Source organism: Neoarius graeffei, chromosome 1 (assembly GCF_027579695.1).
Source record: "Neoarius graeffei isolate fNeoGra1 chromosome 1, fNeoGra1.pri, whole genome shotgun sequence".
Classification (NCBI taxonomy): Eukaryota; Metazoa; Chordata; class Actinopteri; order Siluriformes; family Ariidae; genus Neoarius; species Neoarius graeffei.
In genome coordinates, this window is record NC_083569.1 from 25,425,555 (window position 1) to 25,439,761 (window position 14,207).

At 42.8% G+C, this 14,207-nt stretch overlaps 1 non-coding gene across 1 annotated transcript; it reads right to left on the reverse strand.

Annotated features, from left to right (window-relative positions):
* Positions 1-13,513: 13,513 nt before the first annotated feature.
* On the reverse strand, positions 13,514-13,698 carry LOC132898733 (U2 spliceosomal RNA). The gene has a single exon (XR_009656576.1). It is a non-coding gene; the product is annotated as a U2 spliceosomal RNA (small nuclear RNA).
* Between the last annotated feature and the right edge of the window lie 509 nt (positions 13,699-14,207).

Here is a 14,207-nt window from a genome sequence, read left to right on the forward strand (position 1 = left end):
TTTTATTTCTTTGCTGTTATAATTACTATACTGTTTCCTTATGTTGGACAAAATATACACAGAAAGAGAATAGCTCTGGCCTGATGAGTAGAGTCAGGGCAGTGATTTTATTTACAAATTCGATTTCACCATTGCTGAGACAAGAAAAAATAACATATTGGAAAAATAATATCATTTTGAAAAGTAAATATAATACAATGAATCCGCTGCCCGGTACAAAACCCCGGGATAAAACCCCAGTGGGATTAGAACCTCCCGGGAACAGACTCCTCGTCCGAATGCAGCACATGGACTAAAGAGTTTTCTAGAGTGATAGTTTGTTCCTAAAAGATGAACTTTTTTTTAGAAGTATGCACATTTTGCACGAAGGTCTCAGGTCCTTATTACACGGTTATCAAAATGAATAATGCACGTAATACACTATGTTGAGACAGAATGAACTCCAGTGCTCGGCCATCTGGCTGTATTTTTAGACAATTTCTGCAGGCTGGAATCTTTGGGCTTCGTTTCATCCAAAAGAGAAAATAACTTTGCTGGTGAGCTGAAAGAAAATCATATCTGTAAATAAGCATACACTTCTTTAAATGATAAAATTATGCTTGTCAGTTAAAGGTAAGAGGTACAATGAAATGCATCATGACAAGAAATCAGAAAACAAATCGATGGGTTTCTTTACGTATCCACACTCTATGCCTATGGGGCTCCGCTCGCGCAGGCGCAGGAGCTCTGCGAACACTGGCCACTAGGCGGTGTGTCTGACTGGTAATTACTTACACTGGCCACTAGGCGGTGTGTATGACTGGTAATTACTAACACTGGCCACTAGGCGGTGTGTCTGACTGGTAATTACTAACACTGACCACTAGGCGGCGTATGACTGGTAATTACTAACACTGGCCACTAGGCAGTGTGTCTCATCTCATCTCATTATCTCTAGCCGCTTTATCCTGTTCTACAGGGTCGCAGGCAAGCTGGAGCCTATCCCAGCTGACTACGGGCGAAAGGCGGAGTACACCCTGGACAAGTCGCCAGGTCATCACAGGGCTGACACATAGACACAGACAACCATTCACACTTACGGTCAATTTAGAGTCACCAGTTAACCTAACCTGCATGTCTTTGGACTGTGGGGGAAACCGGAGCACCCGGAGGAAACCCACGCAGACACGGGGAGAACATGCAAACTCCGCACAGAAAGGCCCTCGCCGGCCACGGGGCTCGAACCCGGACCTTCTTGCTGTGAGGCAACAGCGCTAGCCACTACACCACCATGCCTAGGCAGTGTGTATGACTGGTAATTACTAAGGGGTCATCCATAATTTTCATCATTATCATGAGTCTACAAAGAGTAGACTTTTGAGCAACCCCCCTCCCTCCCCCCAAAAGTGTACATTAGCGGACAAAAAAAATGATGATGGATCTACGTGGAATAGGAATTCAAAATAAAATCATGTCTTGTATTACTTTTTATTAAAATCGGATGACAGGACAATACAAAGATTCACAAGAGAAGAAAAGAAGACACAAGACGGGTCCAGAAGTTTTCATGGAAAGCAGGCGATTCATTTTTCAGTCCCCCCAGGATTCTGTGGGCCTTTTTTGTGATTGTTGCAGGCTAAAATGTCTGATGTTGTGGGAGGTTTTCCAAAAAATTGCGATGAAAGTTGCGGTGTTTTTTAGGTTTTTGTTGCGATTACATTGCAGGAGGAAGTGAAAGTTGCGAGAAATTGTTGCGATTTTCTGTTTTTGTGATTAAAATTGAGTGATGTGTTAAATATTAAGTTATTACTGAAAACTATTGATTAAAAAAACAAAGACACTGAGAAATGGTCCTGTAAACAACTTTACCAATATAAAAGATTACCAGGACTACAAAAATGCAGAAAAATGGGCTTTACTTATCCAAATGCTCCTGTTGGTTCAAAAGTTAAAATGCACAGAACCTCACAGCACAACATGAAGTTACCTTAAAATATAATATAAATGCCTCAGCTTTCATGTAAGAAAAAAAAAAACTATTAATACTAGTACTGTGTGCAGGCAGTCTCTCCTGAAGACTAAATTAAACAATAATTATAAACTAATAAAATAAATGGCTCAGGCTTCATAAAGAAGAAAAACAATTTGAATAGAATCTCACAGTATGATGCTGAAGCTGCCTAAACAATGGAAAATAAAATACCATTTTGGTAAAAATGTTGGCATCCATTAATTTCTTGTATTAAGTAAAAAAAATAATGTAAAGTGCACACAGTCCTTCACTGTAAACATAACACACTTTCAGTAACAGAATTTAAGCCTACATAAACACTGACTCGCACATGCTGCTTCTCTTGAATGGAAACACGGAAGTAAGCAGTGTTGCCAGATACTGCTGACGTTTTCCAGCCCAAAATATGTTCAAAACCTGCCAAAATGCACTTGAACCCCCCCCAACTGGGAGGGAAACCGCCCAATCTGGCAACACTGGAAGTAAGGCGGAAGGTAGTTTGTCAACGTCACCTCAAGACGATGCCAATGATTGGTCAAATTTGCGGGAAAGTTGCGGTGATTGGACCGCAACACCGCCCTGAATTCGCGGGGATTGGTTGAATTTGCAAATCGTAACATCCTGGAGGGTCTGATTATTGAAAATTAGGAACTGGGGGGGCGTCGTGGCTCGGGTGGCTGGGGCGCCATGCCATGGGTCCGGGGACCTGGGTTCGATTCCGGCCCGAGGTCATTTCCTGATTCCTCCCCGTCTCTCCCTCCCACTCGTTTCCTGTCTCTACACTGTCCTCTCCAATAGAGGTGCAAAAAGCTCAAAAAAATATCTTAAAAGAAAATTAGGAACTGTCTTTTTAAGGGGAGCTGTTGTCTTTCAAACGTTCATTTTTGATTCTTTCCAAGCAGCCTGTCCTGCCCTAACTGCCTCCTCTCAGATGAATGCAGGAAACAATAAATGTTTAAAAACTGCTCGTACTCGTTTGAACGAGTCTTGTGAATAGTGGTATTTCTGCTATTCACAAATTTGTAAATGCGGTCAAAATCTGGGTCAGCCATTGTTGTTGTATTGAAGAAAGAAAGCGTGTAGAGCTAGCTGGCAACACCGATGTGGCGCAAAATTTTTAACATGGCGGCCGCCGAGTCGCACATTGACAGATCATCATTTTTCCATTTTTAAAAAAGTGTACGCCTGGTCATGAACCCCCTCCCCCCCTCGTATGGTTTGTACGCTCGTGATAATGATGAAAATTATGGATGACCCCTTACACTGACCACGAGGCAGTGTGTATGACTGGTAATTACTAACACTGGCCACTAGGCGGTGTGTATGACTGGTAATTACTAACACTGGCCACTAGGCGGTGTGTATGACCTATTCCGATGCCATACTTGAGGTCTCATTCATCTCATCTCATCTTCCTTCATCATCCTTCTACAGCAGGGGTCTTCAATCCTATCCACAAAGGGCCAGTGTGGCTGCAGGCTTTCATTCCAACCAAGCAGGAGCTACACCTGATTTCACTTGTTTAATCATTTCACCCTCGTCTCCAGTCAACAATCAAGTGAGCCTCCAATTTGGCTGTAATGAAAGCCTGCAGCTACACCGGCCCTTTGCGGATAGGATTGAAGACCCCTGTTCTACAGGGTCGCAGGCAAGCTGGAACCTATCCCAGCTGACTACGGGCGAAAGGCGGGGTACACCCTGGACAAGTCGCCAGGTCATCACAGGGCTGACACATAGACACAGACAACCATTCACACTCACATTCACACCTACGGTCAATTTAGAGTCACCAGTTAACCTAACCTGCATGTCTTTGGACTGTGGGGGAAACCGGAGCACCCGGAGGAAACCCACACGGACACGGGGAGAACATGCAAACTCCGCACAGAAAGGCCCTCTCCGGCCACGGGGCTCGAACCCGGACCTTCTTGCTGTGAGGCAACAGCACTAACCACTACACCACCGTGCTGCCCCTTACTTGAGGTCTCAAGGCATTTAAAAGCAAGTAAGTATGTTACTCCAGGGCACTTCAGCCCAAGACCTAGCCTGGCAAGCCAGACTAAATGTGAATATTTAGTCTGGTCTTGGTCGTAGACATTTCTGAAGGGTGTGGGTAGGAACAACCCGTTGTCTTTCAAACTGTCTCTGTGCATATAGGCCAATGCTCTGACCAATCAGTGCAACAGTGACTGTGACGTAGTCAGAGCGACAGAAAACGGAGCCAGCTGGTAGATCAGACTTTTGCCATAGCCGGTCGGCAAAACAGTGAAAACGTCCTTCTTGAAAAGGAATGAGTGGAGAGCCTCTTCCTGCTCATGTTTCAATGAAAACTCCAAGTCTAATTCTTCTAAAACTCATTCCAAAGCGGAGTCAAACGAGCGCTGTTCTCCAGCGTCGCGCAGCCTTGTCGTCACTCCTGCAAAAGCCCGCTGAAAGAATCCAAACAAAAACCTTGCATTGTGATTGGCAGGCAAGATTTGATGCCCGGGGTGTGTTGTTGATATGGTCCGAGGCTAGACCCACTCGTAGGCAAAAATATTTTTGGCCGCTAGGGTCTAGTTTACTAGGCTACCCAAGACCAGCACATATTACCCTAACTGCATGACTTTGAACTGTGGGGTTAACAACTAGAACTACCCACATTAATACATTTTTAAAGTCTCCCCATCAGGGAATCAAACCCCAGTCTTCCATGTGACAGGCAGAGATACTGTCCACTCTACTAACAAGGATGACATTAGTTGTTTCATTTATCAATCTAATGTAGAAACCAGCGCAGCTCAACGTGTAGAAATCACCGTATGACAGGGTTCACATGCGATTCATGAAACGTTTGTATCTTGCCAACCACAGTGTAAGAATGATTGGGCATTGATAAATGTGGTGGGTGAAAACCATTGTCATTTAAATATCACAATCCTAAATATTATCATGTCATTTATCAATCTAACGTAGAAACCAAAACAGATCATGTGCCTCTACTCCAGATGTTTGGGTTTTTTTCATCTTAATTATTGTTTGTGTCACAATAAAACAACAGTTTTCACCTTTAAAGTGGGAGGCATGTTGTGTAAATCAAATGGTGCTAACCCCCAAAAATCCATTTTAATTCCAGCTTGTAATGCGACAAAACAGGACAAATACGAAGGGAGATGAATACTTTTGCAAGACAATGTAAGTTTGATTCTTCAGATACAAATATGTGAAAGATGAATGAATAAGCATCTAAACTATTTAAAGAAGAGTCTTGCCAGTAATCAGATCTTGGCAATGACACATCTGGCTCTGTTAGAAAACCTCTGCACATCCATTAGGCCTTAGGCATTCACACTTCACTAGTTGTTGGGTTTCCTGTGGTGGCAGAAACACACAGGACCGAAACCATCTCGATGGGTTTCTTTATGTAGCCACACTCTATGCCGACTGGCCACTAGGCGGTGTTTAGAACTGCTAATTAATAACACTGGCCACTAGGCTATATACTCATCTCATCTCATCATCTCTAGCCACTTTATCCTGTTCTACAGGGTCGCAGGCAAGCTGGAGCCTATCCCAGCTGACTACAGGCGAAAGGCGGGGTACACCCTGGACAAGTCGCCAGGTCATCACAAGGCTGACACATAGACACAGACAACCATTCACACCTACGGTCAATTTAGAGTCACCAGTTAACCTAACCTGTATGTCTTTGGACTGTGGGGGAAACCAGAGCACCCGGAGGAAACCCACATGGACACAGGGAGAACATGCAAACTCCACACAGAAAGGCCCTCGCCAGCCCCGGGGCTCGAACCCAGGACCTTCTTGCTGTGAGGCGACAGCACTAACCACTACACCACCGTGCCACCCCAGGCTATATACTGAATACCATAATTAAATCAAAAGGTGCTTCAACAAAGTATTAGTTTAAGGGTGTGCACACTTATGCAACCAGCTTATTGTACATTTTTTATTTCTTTATGTTTTCCCCCTAACAGATTTGTTTGTTGTACAATTGAATTGTACAGGTTATAGGTCACATTAAAGGTGGGAAATGTTTTGAAATTATTTATCGTGGTCTTTTTTTTACATCAGAAAAACCTATCATTTTAATGGGGTGTGTACACTTTTTACACCCACTTTTAATATTCCTGAGATGAAAGAAAGCTATCCCCATAATGTTGTCTGTATGAGTTTCAAATGAAAGACTGGAGTCAATGATCACACTGAGGTCTTTTACTGCTGCACGTTAAGAAACACAAAGGCCATCCAGAGTTACTATCCATCCATCCATTATCTGTAGCCGCTTATCCTGTACAGGGTCGCAGGCAAGCTGGAGCCTATCCCAGCTGACTATGGGCGAGGGGCAGGGTACACCCTGGACAAGTCGCCAGGTCATCTCAGGGCTAATACATAGAGACAAATAACCATTCACACTCACACCTATGGTTAATTTAGAGTCACCAATTAGCCTAACCTGCATGTCTTTGGACTGTGTGGGAAATTGGAGCACCCAGAGGAAACCCACACAGACACAGGGAGAACATGCAAACTCCACACAGAAAGACCCTCGTCGGCCACTGGGCTCGAACTCAGGACCTTCTTGCTGTGAGGTGACAGTGCTAACCATTACACCATCATGCTGCCCCCGGAGTTACTATGTAATCAGAAAACCTATTTCTAGCTGCATGTGGTCCTAGTACAAGTACATCTGTCTTGTCAGAGTTCAGGGTGGCAGGGCAGTGTAGTGGTTAGCACTGTCCCCTCATAGTAAGAAGGTTCTGGGTTTGAGCCCAGCGGCTGACAAGGGACTTTCTGTGTGGAATCTGCATATTCTCCCTGTGTTTGCATGGGTTTCCTCCAGGTGCTCCAGTGTCCCCCACAGTTCAAAGACATGCAGTCTTTCGGTTAACATGGGGTGGCCATGAGGTTTGGCTGAAGTGCAGTTGAGCAAAACACCTTATGCCCAACTGCTCCCTGGGTGCTGTAGCATGGCTGCCCACTGCTCTGTGTGTCTGTGTGTGTGCTCATTGCTCACTTGTGTGTGTTAACTGCATCAGATGGGTTAAATCCAGAGGTTAAATTTCACTTTGTCTGTCCTTGAGTGTATGTCTGACAAATAAAGGCTTGGTTTCTTAAGGAGAAGGAAGGTAATAAGCATCCAGTATCTAATGTCCATCACACATTCCTCAATTTTATTAAACTGATGTCTCTCATCTGGATTTGCAGAAACATACAACTGTGTGTCATCAGCATAACAAAGAAAAAAGCAGTGGGCCTCAGACAGAACCTTGTGGAACACCAAAATTTATCTTAGTGTGCATAGAAAAATCACCATTTACATCAACAAACTAATAACAATCAGTTTAATAAGACCTGAGCCAGGAGAGGGCTGTTCCCTTGAAATAACATGTTCTCGTCTATCAAGGAGAATGGTATGATCAGTGGTGTCAAAGGCTGCACTAAGGTCAAGCAATACAAGCAGGGAGACACAGCCCTGATCAGAGGCCAAAGTGGTGTCACATACAAAGTGGTGTCACACACACCAGAGTGGTGTCCTTTCCTGGGTGAATTCCTCACACGTAGTGTTAGGCTCCAGATCCACAGCAGTCTGACCAGGATAAAGCACTTACTGAAGATAAATGAATAAATTAAGGGATGTGCTCAGAAAACCTTATATTAACGAACAGTGTAATATTATCAAATTCAGCAAAGCCAGCATAAACACAATTAACAACACAAAGCATCATTAACTACATTATCAGGATTTTAATTAATTACTTTCTTTAATGGATTTGTTGCACCACATAAGCAATATCAGATTAAATGAGTTTTGAGTTTACAATATTGTTAGTTAAGGGACTGATAACACAATCTGTAAGACTCCATCTAATCCTCAGTGGGTGGAGCGAGATGTGTAAGATACAGTTTACACAGTTTCACAGAGACAACACTCCCATTCATATCGACTGCAAGAGACACACTCAGAACAACCATGTTACTCTTCCTCTCTGTTTTCATGGTTGTTATCAATGTTGGTAAGTCATTTAGTATTATTTTAGGTGATTTTATTTTCATAACAAAAGGTTTATTTGAAATGTTGAATGTAAATGTAGGAGGTAACGATACAGACACACAGACAAATCTGCCATTTATACAAGAGAGATCCAAACTGACACTCAGGAAAACCGTTACTTATCCAGCTGTTACAACAGCTGTAATTAATATCAATTAGTCTATATTAAACATGGCATACTATATACAAATATGTACCATTTTACTGTTCTTAAATTAGTACTATTGAGTGGTTATTAAAGTATATTACAATGTGTTTTCAGCAGAAGCTGTTGATGAACGCATGAAACCAGACCAAACAATCATAACTTCAACTGAAGGCAGCAAAACCACACTGAGCTGCACATATGATGAATCAGCGACCAATCTATACTGGTATCGACAAAAACCTCAATCAGGACCAGAGTTTCTTCTGATGATTCTAAAATCTACAGAGGTTGTTCCTAATCCTTACCCAGGACTATCCATCAAACTTTATAAAACTGAAAGGAAAGTAGTTTTGGAGCTCTCCTCTGCTTCAGTATCAGACTCCTCACTGTACTACTGCGCCATGGAGCCCACAGTAACAGGAAACCCAGCTACACTGTACAAAAACCCCTTCATATGAGAAAAGTGATTTTTTTTTCTTTTTTGTCAGGAGGGGGCGCTATTTAGCTTGTTCAAGTAAATTTCCCTGTTTCAATTTCCAGTCTTTGATGTAGAGTATATTTGAATTTCTGTGCTGATTGTGCTTAAGTAATCTTTATAAAAATGTAAAATCACCTTGTTTTTATTTATTTAAATACTTCTTAATTCATCCCCAATACCCAAAATGTACCAACAAATATATCCATAGGCGCCAACTTCATGTCAACATTGGGGGGTCAGAATTATGTTCTTGCACCGTGACGTCGGCAGTGTATGTAGTTGAATATCAAAGACTCAGTTGTAAGTCATTTTCATTCATTACTATTCACTGTTGCAAGTGGGAAGCGCCCATTTTAACGATAACTTATAATGATGCATTAAAAAAATCTCACGACTTTAAACATTGTATGAAACACAATTTATTCAATCAACAAATTTAGTTTAATGCAATTTTCTTTGAGATGAATTCGGCAGACAACTGACAAGAATAGTGCAAAAAAACCGTGCACCATACTCCATAAAAAGGCTTAAGCGCGTTAAACTTATATATCCGCATCGGCTTCAACACAGGGCGGCACGGTGGTGTAGTGGTTAGCGCTGTCGCCTCACAGCAAGAAGGTCCTGGGTTCGAGCCCCGGGGCCGGCGAGGGCCTTTCTGTGTGGAGTTTGCATGTTCTCCCCGTGTCCGCGTGGGTTTCCTCCGGGTGCTCCGGTTTCCCCCAAAGACATGCAGGTTAGGTTAACTGGTGACTCTAAATTGACCGTGAGTGTGAATGGTTGTCTGTGTCTATGTGTCAGCCCTGTGATGACCTGGCGACTTGTCCAGGGTGTACCCCGCCTTTCGCCCGTAGTCAGCTGGGATAGGCTCCAGCTTGCCTCCGACCCTGTAGAAGGATAAAGCGGCTAGAGATAATGAGATGAGATGAGGCTTCAACACAGACTTCAGTGTCCAAATTCTGCGCAACATGATCACCTTCATTGCTGGTGGCTGCCGGCCTATTGGTTCGGATAATCCATTTGTCCATTTTGCTTCATTTCTATGTTCACTGTTCAGTGAAAATGGCTGCGGGAGGCCACACAGAACTTTTCGCCTCAGTAGTGCTGCCTTGGTTGCTACGCAAAGAAATATTTTATGTTTTGTTTTTTTTTTTGCCTGGGCCGCGTAGGCCTAGTGCTACGAAGTGTAAATTTTGCGGAGTGCAACCTGTCAATCACTCACTGCCAACCATTGGAATATTGCAAGCGGAAAAGGGGGCGGGTCATGTCCGATCATAACATTTTAGGTGACGTTTCTATAGATTACTTATTTTGCATTCAAAGCTAGGCTATTATTTGTTTAGTTGGTTTCAATCGTCAGTTAACATGAATTCATCTGTACTGTTTACTACTTTTTCACGTTTCATTATTGGGGTGTTTTTGCCCCCCCAACTTTATCTTTGGGGGGTCAAAAAGGTCCGTGCCCCCCGCAGATGGCGCCAGTGAATATATCCATTGTTTGTGGGCACTTTGTTGTTGTTGTTGAATAAGATTGTGTTTGTTTATTTATTAGACCAACCATGTCACGTCAGTGCTGAAAATGGCACATCTTGTTTCACACATTAGTCACATTAGTTAAATTGCAGGTTTTGTTGGTATTATTGTTAAGCTTCTGTTGTGTTTGTCTGGACTCTGCATCAGTAAAACTGCTCTGATATTTTTTTCTGGGGTAAGCCCTGCTAGGATATCAGCTCATACTGTAGAGGGAAACAAAATGCTGGAGCATGTCAAGTCAGATGTATCACTTTGTTATCAAGTATTTAAAAGAAACAAAAATGGCTAAAATAATTCATTTTTCCCCATAACATCTCCTACTCCACACTCCAGCCCAGTCAGTGGTGCCAAACCAGCAAAAACCCTAAAGAAGAAAAAAATGGCAGACTGTCTTATTGAACCAACCAAGGATGAAATAAAAACTCTATTTGAACACAAAACCCCAAAAAATACAAAAAAGAGCAACAAAATATGGAACAAACGTATTTGATGGTAAGAACACACATATATATATATATATAAGGGTTTCCCCGGGCGGCATGGTGGTGTAGTGGTTAACGCTGTCGCCTCACAGCAAGAAGGTCCGGGTTCGAGCCCCGTGGCCGGCGAGGGCCTTTCTGTGCGGAGTTTGCATGTTCTCCCCGTGTCTGCGTGGGTTTCCTCCGGGTGCTCCGGTTTCCCCCACAGTCCAAAGACATGCAGGTTAGGTTAACTGGTGACTCTAAATTGACCGTAGGTGTGAGTGTGAATGGTTGTCTGTGTCTATGTGTCAGCCCTGTGATGACCTGGCGACTTGTCCAGGGTGTACCCCACCTTTCGCCCATAGTCAGCTGGGATAGGCTCCAGCTTGCCTGCGACCCTGTAGGACAGGATAAAGCGGCTAGAGATAATGAGATGAGATGGGTTTCCCCTAAAGCATCATAGTGTAGTGGCCCTGCTATGCTTAATTAATCAATCAATATGCTTAGTGACATGCTGCACCATCACCACAACACTTACAATTTAGGCCTACCAGACTGTGTTAACGCAGAAGTCATGCATTTTTATGCACAAAAATGCATCTTCAGAATTTTAATGCGTCCCAGGACGCAGGGTTCCTACTTGAATTTTTCCCCATTGCCTTGGCAAATCTCTTAGATTATGTTGTTTAACAAACAAAGCAAAAGTGAACAGAATGAGAAGGTCACAGCATCCTGGTCACTTTTACGTGACATCATGGCAGCTGTGGATATATGGATATTTAGCTTTGGATGCGCTAAACTCGGCTCAACACCATAAAATATGCGAGCTCTAGGCTTTGGCTTGTTTATTACTCTTATAAGTCCACGTTTATGCTTACCTTCATCATAATAAGGTATTTTACTTTATCGGGAATTTCCCATAACATTCCAGCACGAAACCTGCCCTGAAATATTGGGAAGCATCTGTGCTTTTGTCAGCCTTTAGCATCACTCCAGTGTATTAGAAGTCCCAAATGCTCAATAGTTCAGGATGTCGTAGTGTCCCAAATCCGATAACTGGTTTGCTGAACACTTTTCAAGTGGAATGAATACATTTGTGGGTAGAAGAAGAAGCCTTTCTTTTTGTCCCATGTACACTCAAGCACAACGAAATTCCTTCTCTGCATTTAACTCGTTGGAAGCACTGAACATACACACACACAATCTGAAAATCTGATGATGTTTTAGGTCATATTTATGCAGAAATAGAGAAAATTCTAAAGGGTTCACAAACTTTCAAGCACCACTGTATGGTGCAGTCAGGAATCCACTGTTTGCTGTAGTTGACCAGACCGAAGAACCTTAGCATGCCTGTCTGGGTGCTGGGAGGTTTGAGCTCACAGAGAATTTCCTGTCTGTCCTCAGACAGTTTTCTTTCCCCTTGTGAGAGCGCAAATCCCAGATAAGAAACAGTGGGGAGGCAGCAGTGTAGCTTTGAGAGCGAGGCTAATTAATTAATTCCCCAACAGCTGGACACTGTCTGTGGAACCATGAAGATTCACCAGGTAAATTTCAGTTCTATGCTGTTGACACGTGGATAATATGTATAGCGACACGAACATACAGTCTTTCCTACTGAAACAGATGTTCACCAGCACCCCAGGGTACATCAACTGACAAGAACTCAGCTGCTTCTGGTCAGCTCCAGATGACTGCAAGTGCACACCACATCCAAGAGAACTGCAAACATGGGTGTGCAGAAATCTGTGATGGGTGCAAAAGCAACCTTTGCTCTGGTCACTGAAATCACAGAAAAACTCAGAGGATGTCAGTGTGTTGTAAAATATGATGGCTATGTGTATCCAGGAATAATTTAAGATGTGAATGAAAAGGGTTGCACCTTTGCAAAAACTATGAGCTGTTCAGGCCAAAACCATTTCTTAGGGACTAGGAGGGATGATATTCTGTGGTATTAGCCACAAGATCTCCTTTGCCTGATCCCACCACCTCAGCCAGTGATGAAAAGGTACATGATGCTGCCAGTGGATGTCTGAAAGAAATTGTGTTCCCATATTGAGATATGAGATTTGTGAAGATAGCAGACTTTGGGTTCAGGATACTCATAATTAAAAAAGGTTCATTCAGCTACTGGACACACTAATTTACTCTCTCTCTCTCTCTGTCATACAGTGATTTCTACACTTTGATCTGCACTGGTTTGTACGTTAGATTGATAAATGAGGTCCACTGTGTCATCCTCGTTATAGTGGACAGTATCTTCGCCTGTCACATGGAAGACCGGGGCTCGATTCCCTGATGGGGAGGCTTTAAAAATGTATTAACTTGGGCGGCATGGTGGTGTAGTGGTTAGCACTGTTGCCTCACAGCAAGAAGGTTCTGGGTTTGAGCCCGGGGGCCTTTCTGTGTGGAGTTTGCATGTTCTCCCTGTGTCAGTGTGGGTTTCCTCTGGGTGCTCTGGTTTCCCCCACAGTCCAAAGACATGTACAGTAGTTAGGTTAACTACTGTGGTCTCAGGCTGAAGTGCCCTTGAGCAAGGTACTTACTGTATTAAAGGAGATACACAGAACCATGGCCTCACTTTTTGTTTTTAAATGCCTTGGGACCTCAAGAATGGCATAGGAATAGTTTTAAGTGTTATGTTGTACAAAAGGTCAGGCAACAACAGCAACAAGTTACTCAGTACTATACTGTCCTGACTATTACTCTACTTCACTAGTTGTTGGGTTTCCTGTGATGGCAGGCACACACAGGAGCAAAAACAACTCTATGCTTTTTTTTTTTTAATGTATCTGCACTCTATGCCTGTGGGGCTCCGCTATTAAAGAAAGGGGTGTTTTTCTTCATATTTTTGAATAAAGACACTGTTTCTGAAGATACTACAATACCTGGTTGATGCATGGAGTAGAAAGAGCAAACCCCTATTTCAGCTCACTATTCTAAAAACCTGCTTAACAAAACACTCTCATTTAAAGAACATATCAAATAGTAAATTGATAAAAACAGATACTTCCTTAAAGTCAGTGGCTTTAAATATACCACTTCCAAATATTAAAATCCAGAAATGTAAATACAGCTATACTTCACCCCCAACAGCTGGATCCTTTTGAAAAGAGACACTCTTGAGGGCGTGGGGGGGGTTAATTCCATGCAAATAGCTCGATTTCCTCCAGATAGTCAGCTCTTACACTGGGCTCCAGGCCTTGTACATGTTTTCTAGCAGTTTCTGTCTTCTTATTGCAAGTTTCTTTAGCCAACACTATTACAAAAATTGTGATCTTTTTTTTTTCCTGGATGAAATGTAAGCACTGTTTGTTTATGGAAAGCCATGCGTCTAATACAGCATACATCCAGAATGCTTGTGTTTTGGTAAGGTTGGTGAAAACACTATTGGAAATCCAGAAAGCTGGTCTAGGGTAAGGTGGCCTGGGACAATCTCTTGCACCTTTACAGCTTTCTTAGCCATTGCAGACAAGCAGAGAAATAAGCCAGTAAGTAAATAAAAAGAAAGAAAGCAGAAGGTAGATGTTATATGATCTGTCTCATGA